This window comes from Eulemur rufifrons, chromosome 30 (assembly GCF_041146395.1).
Source record: "Eulemur rufifrons isolate Redbay chromosome 30, OSU_ERuf_1, whole genome shotgun sequence".
In the NCBI taxonomy this organism is placed as follows: Eukaryota; Metazoa; Chordata; class Mammalia; order Primates; family Lemuridae; genus Eulemur; species Eulemur rufifrons.
This window is the reverse complement of record NC_091012.1, coordinates 122,468,639-122,482,783: the sequence shown is the minus strand read 5'-3', so window position 1 is coordinate 122,482,783 and position 14,145 is coordinate 122,468,639. Positions and strand designations below refer to the sequence as shown.

The 14,145-nt window shown below is 36.5% G+C and overlaps 1 pseudogene; it reads left to right on the top strand.

Moving 5' to 3' along the window:
- Positions 1 to 2,497: 2,497 nt before the first annotated feature.
- LOC138379252 (5S ribosomal RNA) lies at positions 2,498 to 2,616 on the top strand (annotated as a pseudogene).
- The last annotated feature ends 11,529 nt before the right edge of the window (positions 2,617 to 14,145 follow it).

The window sequence follows — 14,145 nt, the reverse complement described above, 5'->3', positions numbered from 1 at the left end:
TGCAAAAACAGACACAAAGACCAATGGAACAGAGTAGAATGCCCTAAAATAAATTCCTGAACCTACAGTTATCAAAAAGACAATGGATAACAAGTATTGGTGAGGATGTGGATAAAAAGGAACAATTACACACTGCTGGTGAGATTGTAAGCTAGTAAAACTTTTATGGAAGATGTATGGAGTTTCCTCAAAAAATTAAAAATAAAACTACCACATGATCTAGCAATCCACCACTGGGTATATGTCCAAAGGAGATAAAATCAGTATGTTGAAGCCATATCTGCACTCCCATGTTTATTGCAGCATTATTTACAAATAGCCAAGATATAGTAGCAACCTAAGCATCCAAAAATGGATGAATGGACAAAGAATATGTGGGATATATTCACAACAGAGCATTTTATGGCCATAAAAAGGAATAAATCTTGTCATTTGCAACAACATGGATGTACCTGGAGGACATCATGTTAAATGAAATAAGCCAGACACAGAAAGGCATATACTACATGTTCTTATTCATATGTGAAATCTAAAAAAAGGGAGAGGGGAGTTGATTTCATAGAAGCAATGGGTAGAACAGTGGTTACCAGAGACTGGGAAGTAGAAAGGGGAGAGGAGGATAGGGAGAGATTGGTCTATGGGTACCAATTAACAATTAGATTAGAGTAATGAGTTCTGGTGTTCTATTGTACAGGGGGATGATTATGGTTAACAGTAAAATATTGCACATTACAGAATAGAAAAGAGGCTTTCAGATATTCTCATCACAAAGAAATGATAAATTCAACAGGTGATAGATACACTAACTATCCTGATTGTATCATTATACAACATAAATATGTATCAACATCAGATTGTACTCCATAAATATGTACAACTACAATGTGTCAATAAAAATGAAAAAATAAAAAAAAATATGTTACTGACTTCTACTTCTAGCTGTAACAGTTTATTTTGCATAAGATCAACCCTTTTACTAAGAGCAAATAGAAAATCTTAGTAAGAAACATCTATTTGAAGAAATCAGAGAATTACCAGGGCAGATAGGATTTAACATCCAAGATACAAGAGAGAAGGGAAGTGCATTGCTTTTTTCCCTTGAAGTATGTGAAAATTGCTAAGCAACAGAGGGCTAAAAGGGCAAGAGGTGCAGTGTAGAGTAGGGGACATCAGGCTGAAGAGGCGAGCAGAACTATAGGAAGTTCTGCAAAGCTTCAGTGAATGCCAAGGATGAATGACCCTGGTAAGCACTTAAGAATTTGATTTTGGACCCATGGAGGACTACAGCCTAAAAAAAAGGCAAGCCAGGTATAAATCATCCTTCACTAAGACTGAAATCAGCTTTGAATTGACACAATCCAAGGTGGGTTGAAGGTAATGTATTTCTATTCTAAGTGTTGCCAGAAAGAAATGAAAATTATCTTTGAAGAATGATAAAATCATCTGTATTCCTAAATTATCCCATATGTTAATATAATGTATGGCAAACCAAATTTGCCAGGCATACTGGGACACAGGCAAAAATATAATATTAGCCAAGCATGTACAATGCTGTACACTGAAGGACTATTTTTAAGGCCAAAGAAGTAAGTGAAAAAGCCTTAAAAGCCAATTGTTAGATCACTGGTCAAATTAATTCTATTAACCCACTCAAGGAAGTACTATGTAGGTATAAAAAGGAATAAAGGATATCTTTTTATACTTCTATGGAATTATACCAAAATATCACATTTACCCAATATATTTGTACAATCATTATACATTAAATAAAAAATTAACAAAAATTTTTAATAAAATTATGCATTGTATGGTTTCATTCATCACCAAAATATGGAAAAAAATCTTATCTAATAAAAAGTTTACTAAAAAAAGTTTACAAAGAAGTGACAGGGATGGAAACTATACATCTCTGCTATACCTTGATTTTTTTATTTGCCTTTGGAAACTTGTATTTATAAGATACAATTTAATAAAAAGCAATACTTAAATATCAAAAGGTATGTGAAATAAAGCAGCCAAATTCTATATTGAGTTGATGCATTAATCACACCAGAAGAAACTATTTCAAGTGACTTTAAAATACAATAATTTAACTATATTTACCTAGCAGTATCTACTCTCAGGACTCACAGACCAAAAACACAAAACACAAAAACAACAAAAAAACCTCAAACTGTTTTTAGTTATCATGCTGTCATTTGCAATAGTTGTTTTGTTATTCAAAGAAATTGTATGTATATTGTGTAACAAAGAAAATGAAAAATTATGTTGGTGCATTTGGTAACTGAGATTGTTTTTTTTTTTAGGTGCAGAGGAAAAAGAAACATTTTTAAGATTATGAGGTTATAGCAGCCCCTCCTTATCCATGAGGGATATGTTCCAAGACCTTCATTGGATGCCTGAAACCTTGGATTGTACTGAAGCCAGTATACACTATGTTTTTGTTTTTTCCATATGTACATACCTATGATAAATTTTAATTTATAAATTAAGCACAGTCTATGGCCATACCACCCTGAAAGTGCCTCATCTCGTCTGATCTCGGAAGCTAAGCAGGGTCAGGCCTGGTTAGTACTTGGATGGGAGACCGTCTGGGAATACCGGGTGCTGTAGGCTTTTGTAAATTTTTTTTATATAAAAAATATATAAATTAAGCACAGTAAGAATTAATGATGATTAATAATAAAATAGAACAAATGTAACAATATGCCAGCATCACTATTCTTTCACTTTGCAGCTGTCATTAAGTAAAATAAGGGTTACCTGAACACAAGCACAACCATGCTGTGACAATCAATCTGATAATTTAGACAGCTACTGAAAGATTAAAGAAATGGGGAGCAGGTATGGCATGGATAGACTGGACAAATGGATGATTCATGTCCCACATAGGATGAAATGCGATGGCACGAGATTTTATCACACTACTGAGGTGGCAATTTAAAACTTACGAATTGTTTTTGTATCTGGAATTTCCCATTTATTATTTTTGGACTGCGGTTGACTTCGGGTAACTGAAACAACAGAAAGCAAAATCATGGATAAGGGGGTACTACTGTGTACCAAAACTTTCCTATAGTTATGAGTTTGAATTGAAAGACATGGTATGAATTCGTGAAGAAATATCATTTCATAGCTCTGTTCACTGAAAAGGCTTAGGACCAAGGACTACCCCAGTAGCAATTTTCATTCCCTGCTAGACTGTGATCTTTAAATGCCAGCTCCTGTTAATAGGAATGAGAATTTGTGAAGAAACGGCCGATTGTAGGACTGATCCAGGAAATATATAAGAGTAGCCTGGATCATCTCATCATACTGAAAAGTAAAGGAGATTTCAGAAACTACTGAGAGCATATGAAAGTGTCTCAAGAGCCAATTAGAGCTGTCACCCACCAGCCACAGTTGGCACAATTTAAGCAACAATGAAATAAAGATTGCAGTGGATTGGAGTATTTCAAGCGTGTTTATATTCAAAAACTTATAATGGCATTCAAGAAAAATAAAGTCCGTTGGTCATCCTTGGAGGATGCTAAGTAATCAAGCCATTATTTTGATACTGATAGAGCGAAAGATTCAAGCATGTTTTCCTACTTCCTTTATGAACTATTATTTAGGGTAACAATACTGGTGATGAAAGGAAGATCATCTGTACAGATCTTACACTAATGGTGGCAGTTACACAGAGTTCAATCACCTAAGGACCTGCAGGACCCAAAATGGCACTGCTCACACATTACCAATTTAAAACAGGAATAGGATACAATGTATCTGATACATTATACTAAAATCATTACAGTCAGTAAATGCATCAAAACTAAAAGCTTTCTCAAAGCAAGTCAGTTCAAAGAAGCCAGGTACATCATCATCTGTGAAGTGGCCTTGCAAAAAAAGTAAATCCTGAAAGTGCTGTAGCCTGTCTCAATCTAACTATAAGCTTTCAGAAAATACAGATCACAAAGGAACATGTTAAACTACACAATCAGCCAAATCCTGTGGAAAACTCTGCCAAGAAAAAAAAAAAGACTCATTTTTTTCAACAGGAAATTTGAAAGAAAAAATGTGGAGCTGCAGAATGAATAGATTTAAGAGCATATCAACCAACTGCAAATGGTAGATATCATTTTAATTCTGGTTCAAACAAAGTAACCATTAAAATGGCATACAGAAGTTGGGGAAATTAGGACACTGAATGGATATTTAATTACTTTAAGAAATTAAGTGTTTTGTCAAAAAATTTAGATGGGGAAAATGATGTAGCAATCATTTTAAAATTATATTTTAAAGATATTTTCTTAGAGTGTTAAGGTTAAATGAGATAATGGACATTTCTCAGCACACAATCAGTACTCAATAGATGATTATTATTATTATTTTAAATTAAATTCAGAGCATACATTCACCCTCAGAAATCCTTTCTACTTCATTAGGATTTCTTATATCATACTATTTAAGGAAAAATAAAGTTTAAAAAATATGCTAGATTGTTGTTCAGAACTTCATCTGGATGGTATTGACAGGCCCACTTCTTCCTAACTTCCATATAGCTCACTCATTCAGATTTAAATTGGCAGGGACAACAAATTCTTACTTGTTCAACAATTTAACAAATCATTTTTCCTTCCTGTCCTTGGACAAAACAATTATGTAAAATCTGAAAGTTGTGATGACATTGACATGATGTTTTCAAAGTGACAATGATCATTTTGTATAATTTGAGAAATTCCACTTAATAATTTATTTTTGTTCAATTTTTCAAGTGGAGAGAAAATATCTTTGCCTAGATGTCATGTTTTTTTGCACTTTTGTATTTTTTACTGGTGATTTGCTGTTTAAAACAGCTCCCTTGTGTAGTGCTGAAGTTCTGTTTAGTGTTGCTGGGTGCATGCAAGAAGGCTGTGATTTGCTTGATGGGGAGAGTATGTATGTGTGTTAGAGGAGCTTCATTCAGGCATGAGTTATAGAAATATTGGCTGTGGGTTGAATGTGAGTGAATCAACAATGTATATTAAATATGGTGCCTTTAAGAATTTTGCAAAGCAAGCTAGGGTCTGTCTGCTACCTGAACCCATGTTCATGGCATGGCTTAGGTGGCGTAGGTTTTGTCAAAATGGCCAAGAAAGTGGCCTGAGTGAGCTGACCTGTCAAAAGTGCTTCTTTCCAGGCCCCTGGCTCCTATGAGATGAGCTGAATTTTGCAGAGGGAAACACACATAAAACAAGGTTATACATTGATGGGTTGATGGAAATATTGTGATTAGAGGCTCCTAGTAACTTAACCCTGTATTTTTCCTAGGGGCAAAGGTTTGGCATTCACTAATTCATTGTTCCTGGTGACTTCATAGAACATAACTACTGCGAATAACGAGAATTGGTTTATTTCTTCTCTGGCCCCAAACTGAATCAGAGCAGGTGCTCTGTGAGCCTCTCCTGTGGCTTCTCTCTCTCCCCCTGAATTCCTACCACAGCGCCTAGTTCAAGGATCTAGCACATGTCAGGTCCCATTGCTGACTGCACCGCGGAGCAGAGCCCCCCGTGGGAGCCCAGGTCCATCAGGCAAACCTGTCAGAGTTGAGAATTAAAGTCAGCATGTGTCTTGGTATCTGGAACGAACTGGAATATTTTGTGGCTTCGATTTGTACTTTCCTGCCGGCTTGCTGAGTGTTACCCTGTCCACAAGACAGAAATAGTTCAATAACATACCCATAGCTGATCCTGAATTGTTAGCAGCCCTGTAAAGGGAAGGCATGACTGTCTGTTGCACCACACGCCTGATTATTCTTTGCAACCTTTCCTGCAGACCAATTTATGCAAAGATGGGAAATTTGCGTAAAGATGGGACAGTTTATGCAAAGATGGGGACTTGAAATGGGACCTTACTGTTTTGGATCAAATTCCCTTTAAGAACATAGACTCAAATTTCTCTCCCTACAATCTTCCTGCTTTGCCTGCGCCCCTCTTTTTTTTTTTTTTTTTTTTAATTTCAGAATATTACGGGGGTACAAAAGTTTTGGTTACATAAATTATTTTTGTACCATTTGAGTAAAAGTTATAAGGGTGCCCATCTCCCAGAGAGTGTGCATTGTAGCCGTTAGGTGTGAATTTACCCATCCCCCTCCTCATGACATCAAACGGACTATGAAAACGTCACTTGTTAGGCGTGTGAGAAGGCGGAGCATCGCCCTGCGTGACGCTGTGTGACGCTGTGTGACCTTAGCTGGGAATGTGCACATCAGGAGACTCAAATTTTTCACAACTCTACCTATGCCAAATGATTTCGAAGGTGCCAAGAGCATTGATTTTGGAGTTACGAAGAAATGTCCGTGAGTAGGCAAATTTGCAAATACAGAAACAATGAATAATGAGGATCGATTGTACTGAAAATAGCTGCTACAGAATAGGGGTCAGAGTTCCTCCGAGAGTGGAATTCCACCCCTGCCCACACATGTGAGTCAGAGTCACCAGAAAAGAGAGGGACAGAGGGCCCCAAACAGACAGGGCTAGGGTCCCTCTGCAAAATTCAGCTCAGCTCATAGGGCCTGAGGAGGAGCACTTTTGACAGGTCAGCTCACTCAGGCCACTTTCTTGGCCATTTTGACAAAACCTATGCCACCTAAGCTGTGCCATGAACATGGCTCACGTAACAGACAGACCCCAGCTTGCTTTGCAAAATTCTCAACCCATTGAGCCTCCATTTCTTCATCTTGAAAATGAGCATAAATAATATTGCAGGAAATGGTTGTTAGGATTAGCACAGTGATAATCCCCACTATGATTATTATTATTGTTACCCAGACTATTATTGTTATTATTATCATCATTATTTACTACCCAGTTAGGTATCTGGCCTCTAATGCATTGACTCTTTGGTGGCAGGAGCAGATCCAGGTTTTGGGCCATCTGATGCTTATACAATTTTAGGGGACTTCTTTAAAAGAAAAAAATATATAAAATTAGATGCAGAGCCATGAAGAAGGCTGTTCAGGTAAGGACTCTGAAGCTTAAGTTCCCTTACCTTCAAAGCAAAACCCTCCTCTCTTTGGGTGTTATACTGATACATAAACCAAGTCCTCGGGCATATCTTAATCAATTTAATTTAAAAGTGAAAAAATATATATACATATTTGCCTAGAGTAGAACATTTAGCATGGACTGAGTTTCCATTACTCTTAAAACCCATAGAATAAGCTCTGCCCTTGCGCAAAAGTAATCTTTTCTTTAAGGAGGAGGAAACAATTCTTGTAAAGAAAAAAATATTCATACATCTCTTTTATGTGAGATAACATTGCAGACACACTATTGTGATTTTATGTATAGCGTGTAAATAAAACGTATAGATCCAGCACAATGAAAAAAATCAAAATGCATTCTTTACCTCTGGGTTGCCTTCAAGCTTCTGGCCTTCCCTAATAACAAATGAATGGAAAAACATGTTTAATGAAATACTGGTATTCATAATTTGCTTTTGAAATAACTCTATCAAGGATTTAATCAGATTTCAAAATTTCATTCAGATATTAGTAAATAGAACCCTGATCTAATGTGTAGGTGGATTTTTATCTATTAAAGACATGAAAAGAAGTTTCAATAATAATCCAAGTACTAGGTACTAGGCTCTAAAGTATCCCTCAAGATCTCGGATCCCTAGGACTGGGAATATGATGGATTTTGCTCCTGTAATTCGGTTGTGTTTTATGTCACAGCCAGCTTTAAGACATGGAGATTATTCAGATGGGCTTGATCTAATCACATGAGCCCTTTAAACCCCGGATCTAAGAGGTCAGGCTCAGAGTAATTCAGAGATTTGAACAATGAAGGAAGATTCTCTATTTCTGAATTTGAGGATGGAGGGAGCTGTACTGCAAGGAGAGAAAGCAGCCTCTAGGAACTCAGAGTGGCCACTAGGAGCTGAGAGTGACTCCTATCCTACAGACAGAAACTAAATTCTACCAACCTGAATGTTCTTAGAACCCTGAGCTCCAGATAATAACATAGTCGGTGGACACCTTGGTTTCAGCCTTGTGATACCTTCAGCAGAACACCCAGCCACACTGTGCCTAGACTTCTGACTTACAGATTGGTGAGCTAATAAATGGGTTTTGTTTTAAGCCACTAGGTTTGTGAAAATTGGTTACACCAAATTAGAAAACTAACACATGGGGTAAAACATAAAGTTGCATATAATTCTGTAAGTAGAAAAGGCATTGTGTCTTTTAAAAATTACCTATAATGTAGCATACTCTGAAATATCATTGTTTTTTCAAAATTAAAAACATATTTTCCATGTCCAAAACCATGAGGGTATTTGGCAAAGCAATAATTATATCAATTATGCTGTTATTATCTGTGAAGGGCAGTAGTGCTTTCAGAGCCTTTTGAGGGAGGACAGTTCCCAGTGCATAGCAATGGATTGTATTCTGTAACAATTGTGCCTGATGGTTTCCAGGGAATCTCAAAGTTGGGTCTTTATTCCTTTAGGTTTGGTTGTCCTTGGAGAAATTGACAGTTACTTGTTAGGATCAAAGGGTGAACAGATTGGGTGTGCTGTGTGCTGGAGGAGATTTATGGCAGGTTAAATGCTTCTCCTGAGGCTCCAGGGTAATTTCTAGGAGTAAGCTATTACTTTGTTATTAGCTACATTTCAAATACCAACTGGATAGGATGAGACTTTAGAGGGTAAAGTCCCTGGGGGCCTCTCTCTTAAGAAGTTCCAATGCAAAGGTAAAGTTTTGCCTAAGAAGTGCATCAAGAACACCTTTAGATGAGGAGAATACTCTTTTTGTTTTGGACTGTATCAGTGGTCAGACAGTGATATGATTTGAGTTTTCCTCAAAAGATAAGACTTCAGTTAGTAAAACTTTATTTTTATGAAGGTCCAAAGAGATTTTAATTTATACATTTACTTTTACACATCCATCCCATCTTCCCCCAGTTCTCCCTTGAGTCTGCTAAGATGTTCTTGTGTCCACAAATTTTTCTGTGTTATTCCTGTTTTAAATTTTAAAAAGTTTAGAATATATTCATAACCGAAAATACACTTCCCTCTTTTCTCTCTCTCTTTCCCTTCCCCCTACACTTCCCCCTCACTTATTCCCTCTCCATCTATACCATATATAATCTTCATTATATATAACTATACACAGTCAACCCTCTATATCTATGGGTTCTGAATCCGTGAATTCAACTAACTGCTGATCAAAAATACTTGAAAAAATTTGCATCTGTATTGAATATGTACAGACCTTTTTTTCCTTGTCATTATTCCCTAAATAAAACACTATAACAATTATGTGCATAGCATTTTCATTGTATTAGTTATTATAAGTAATCTAGAGATGATTTAAAGTCTCCAGGAGGATGTACACAGGTTATATGCAAATACGGCACCATTCTATATAAGGAAATTAAGCATCCTTGCAGTTTACTATCTGTGGGGAATCCTGGGACCAATCCCCCACAGATACTGAGGGACGACTGTGTATGCCAAGTGGTAGCCATTGTACTAAGAGACATCAATCAAATCTGTACTCAATATTTTCATAATTATTCTACTGCCAACAGATATTGTATCACAAATCTTATTTTGTTTGGTTTTGAAATTTGTCTGCATCTAGATTTTCTATCTTAGATTTGAGCACAGAGTGTATACTATGTTCATTAAACATATTTTCTTCTGTGACCAGCACTGTACCATGGATACGTGGCTGTCTTTTATATGATGATGATAACACTAACTAGTTACCCGAGAAGAGGATAAGGAAAATATCATTTGCCCTTTAAACCTGCTTCTGAAGCTTCCTAGCATAATATCCTTAGCAAATGCACCCAAAATCTCAGTTTCCTAATCCATAACTTGTCTACCTTAGAGGCAATTTTGTGGAATTAATAACATGTGAATCACTTTGAGATCCACAGATGAAAAGCCCTCTCTAAATGCTAAGGATTGGTTTAATTATACCATAGGGGACATTTGGGTTTTTTTTTTAAAGCATGCATATTTATAGCTCTTTTATTTTAATGCTGGTTATTTTAGCTGAAGAAGCTATTTTTACTGCTGAGGATGCCTGGTATTTTCTTGTTAATAATTTTAAATGATATAAATAGTTTACTATGGCAGTTAAACCCAAAGGTCAAACATGCTGCACACATAAAAGGGAAGTATACATTATCAGTCCTTTTTAATGACACAGCATATGTCATTAGTGTCTTGAAGCCTACTTAATCCATGAATGGAGAGATTTATTTTAGTAAAGAGAGTAACATGGGCCTATTTGTCTATAATACTCTGATATGTGGCCTTGTATGATCATTAAGAAGTGCTGTTGGGTGAAGAGTATTTTTTTCCTATTTTCTTCAACACCATTTTATAGTCTTTCTGAAAAAGATGGTGTCAATCATCTGTTTCTTATCTAATTCACATGCAGTAATACACCCATTACATGGAAGCTGATAATGCACTACTCACATGAAAACAAATTATAGTTCTATTCCTACAGCATCTCAATCTACCCAGGCAGTCAGAAATTGAATAGATCATTTTAAATACAACTAGTTCCATAAGAGTGGCTTAAACACAATGCTTATAAAGGTCACATAGGAGGGAGGAACTTTCTTTGGTGTCTAGGAAAATTTCAAAGAGGAAATGTTATTTGACCTGGAGCTTGAAAGAGAAGAAATTATTTAGGTGTTTAAGGAAAAAAGGCATCACATGTCAGAATTTCAAAAAAAAATAATCTATCATGATTTTGTTTAAACATAGAGGAAGGTCACTCACTTAGTTGTACCTGAGGGATTTCCTGCTATTATATGAATGCCATCTCCTCTGCCTTTCCCTCTTTACACATGAATGTGACATGTGAATCCAGGGACTCACATATATGTACTGTGCTGCAACAGTCATGGGTGTTTGTTCACCATGAGTGTTTTCTCTCCCTCCTCCTACTTGACAGTAAAGCCTACCTTTCATGATGGAGACTGAAATGTCATATCTCCCCTGGTCCCAGCCACTATTGCTTCTAAGGGATATGAGTGAAAACAGAACAAAACCAAAGCCCTTATCTGCTTGGCATGGAATATATGCACATGTAACACCTGCATTACCTGAATATCACCATGAGGTATTAATCCTGAGGATGAGACTTCAGTACTCTGAGTGTAGAAGATAATTTTGGCAAGAGCCTGAGTAATTCCTGACATCACTAAATGTCTAAACTGATCCTGGAAACCTTTCTTTCCAGACTTTTTGGTAAGTAAGATAACTCCTGCATTTGCTGTCAAAACAAAAGTAACACTAACAGACATATATTATTAATACATACCATTCTATGAAAATATACAAGATGATTTTATGATATAAATAACAAATGGTTTGATATATTTTAGAGGATATACTTCAACATACAGTATTAACAATTGTATCCAAAATAGCTAGTATTTTAAAAGAACATTTTATTAGTAAATATATTTACAGATTCTAAAGAATAACACATGGTTATTGTTATTTTTAGTACACTTGATTGGTAAGACAACTCACAGGACCAAAACCGCATGATTCATGCATCTACAGTTTATTGCAGGAAAAGGATATGATATAGCAACAGCATTAAAGCCTGGCTATGGGCCAGGCACTGTGGCTCACGCCTGTAATCCTAGCACTCTGAGAGGCTGAGGCTGGAGGATCGCTCGAGGTCAGGAGTTCGAGACCAGCCTGAGCAAGAATGAGACCCCCGTCTCTACTAAAAATAGAAAGAAATTATATGGACAACTAAAAAATATATATAGAAAAAATGAGCCGGGCATGGTGGCGCATGCCTGTAGTCCCAGCTACTCAGGAGGCTGAGGCAGGAGGATCGCTTGAGCCCAGGAGTTTGAGGTTGCTGTGAGCTAGGCTGACGCCACGGCACTCTAGCCTGGGCAACACAGCGAGACTCTGTCCAAAAAAAAAAAAAGAAAAGAAAAGAAAAAAAGCCTGACTATGCATCACGACCAAAGACTGCCTCACGGTAAGGGTCCAAGAAGGCCAGGCTCCAGCACCAATAATCCTCCCTCTGTGAGGGCCGTACCAAAATAAACGTTCTCTCAGGAACCACTTATGTGTAGAGAAGACCTTGAGATCAGGGAGCCCAAAATGGAGGCTCAACTGGGGCTTCTTATACTCTGCTGTTCACATAGGCATATTCTTGCTATGTAACCAGCTCCAATGCCAGAGCCCTCTGAAGATGACTTGGAGGGTAGGTGGGGAAAAGTGTCTCCTGTAAACCAAGTGTAAACCCTCACTCTCTGTGTAATCAGTAAGTGATGCTGACAGGTTGGTGCAAATGTCCTCAAACTCCCCTCATACCCGTGGTTACAAACCATCACTATTAGTCAGTATGTTTAATGCTTTGGCCATTGGTCAATGTTGGGCAGGTACATTTCTTACTTTAGGAAAAGAACTCAGGCCAATTTCAGGCCTTATAGAATTAAACCTCACAGTACAGGAGATATGACAATCTCCACAATTAAAATCTTACCTACAAAAAATTATTTGTGCCACTATATGTATCTATAAACAATTGGTTGTCTTAAGGTAAGTTATCTTAAAACTTTCTGAAAACCAAATTTAATGACTTTTTCAAAAGAAAACATTTTAGATACAAAGAACTATACATAGGTAAAATGCTACCTTTTACTGCCACTGTTTGGTATACTATAGCTGGTCCTCATACATTTAGGTGTCAGGACCATTTCAGACTCTTAAATATTATTGCAAACACCCAAAGAGGTTTTTTTTGTGTGGCAGTATATTTGTTAATATCTATGATATTCGCAGTTAAAACAGAAATTTAAAAATACTTTAAAAAAGAACTGTAACAATATAAAACATTTAGTGAGAAGTGTCATTGCTTTACATTTTTGCAAATCTTTTAAATGTCTGCCTTAAGAGAAGACAGGTGAATTCTCATATATTCTTCTACGTTCAATCTGTTGTGATATGCTGTCATAGAAGTAAGTATATGAACAAAATGTTTCCTCTCATAGATAAATATTTGAGAAATAGAGAAATATTTTAATAGCCTTTCAAGGTAATTTTGAATACTCTTCTTTAATACTACACTGAAACGTCACAAGTGATAGTTTCATAAAAGAAAATGGCAATGTGGAATTTGAAATATCAATGGACTTTTTGTACTCTCTTACATCTGGTAATTTTTTTTACATTTTTGTATAAGTTTTTTTAATTTCAAAATATTAAGGTGGTACAAATTTTTTAGGTATTTTTAATGCATCTTTCACACATGTATGATTTTGCATTGGTCACTGGTAATGTTGGTTCACTGATATTTCATTTTATGAGATAAAAATTATGTTCATTAACATCACCACCAGTCTCATAAGTAAAGCCTTCAGGTATTGGGAAGCTGTCAAGTTTATAGAAGCATTTATAAAAAGTTTCTAAAATTCTAATGTTTTCATAAAATCTCAATTTTTTTTTTGTTGGCAGTAAATATTGTCAGTCGTTTTCCTTGAAGTAGTAGGCTCACTTTGATCATTTTGAGACACTGTCTTCCAAATATCAAGTATGAATAACCATTAACTTATCTGTCAGTAGTTCTTTCAAGTAAAAATAATGTTGCATGAAAAAACAAAACAACCACTTGAGCTTGCAAACACTTGCACAAATGCTTTTCTTTGAGACAACCATAGGACTTCAGTATGCAGCAGACATGCTTTTTCTTTACTTTCTATTTCAACACACAAAATGTTAAAAGATGTGTAATCAAGATTTTTAAAAATTATTATTTTCCTACTTTTCCCAGGACATTATTAAGTGAAACTGGCATTTAAAAAAAATACTATGCACTGGCTGAGTGTGGTGGCTCATATCTGTAATCCTAGCACTTTGGGGGGCCAATGCCGAGGTGGGACGATCACTTGAGGCCAGGAGTTCAAGGGCAGAGTGAGCAAGAGGGAGACTCCAAACTCTGTCTCTACAAAAATTATAATAATTAGCCGGGCATGGTGGCACATCCCTGTAGTCCCAGCTACTTGGGAGGCTGAGGAAGGAGGATCGCTTGAGCCCAGGAGTTTGAGGTTGCAGTGAGCTATGATGATGCCACTGCACTCTACCCAGTTTAGTGCCACTGCCTTGATTTGTCCTAAGGTGTCA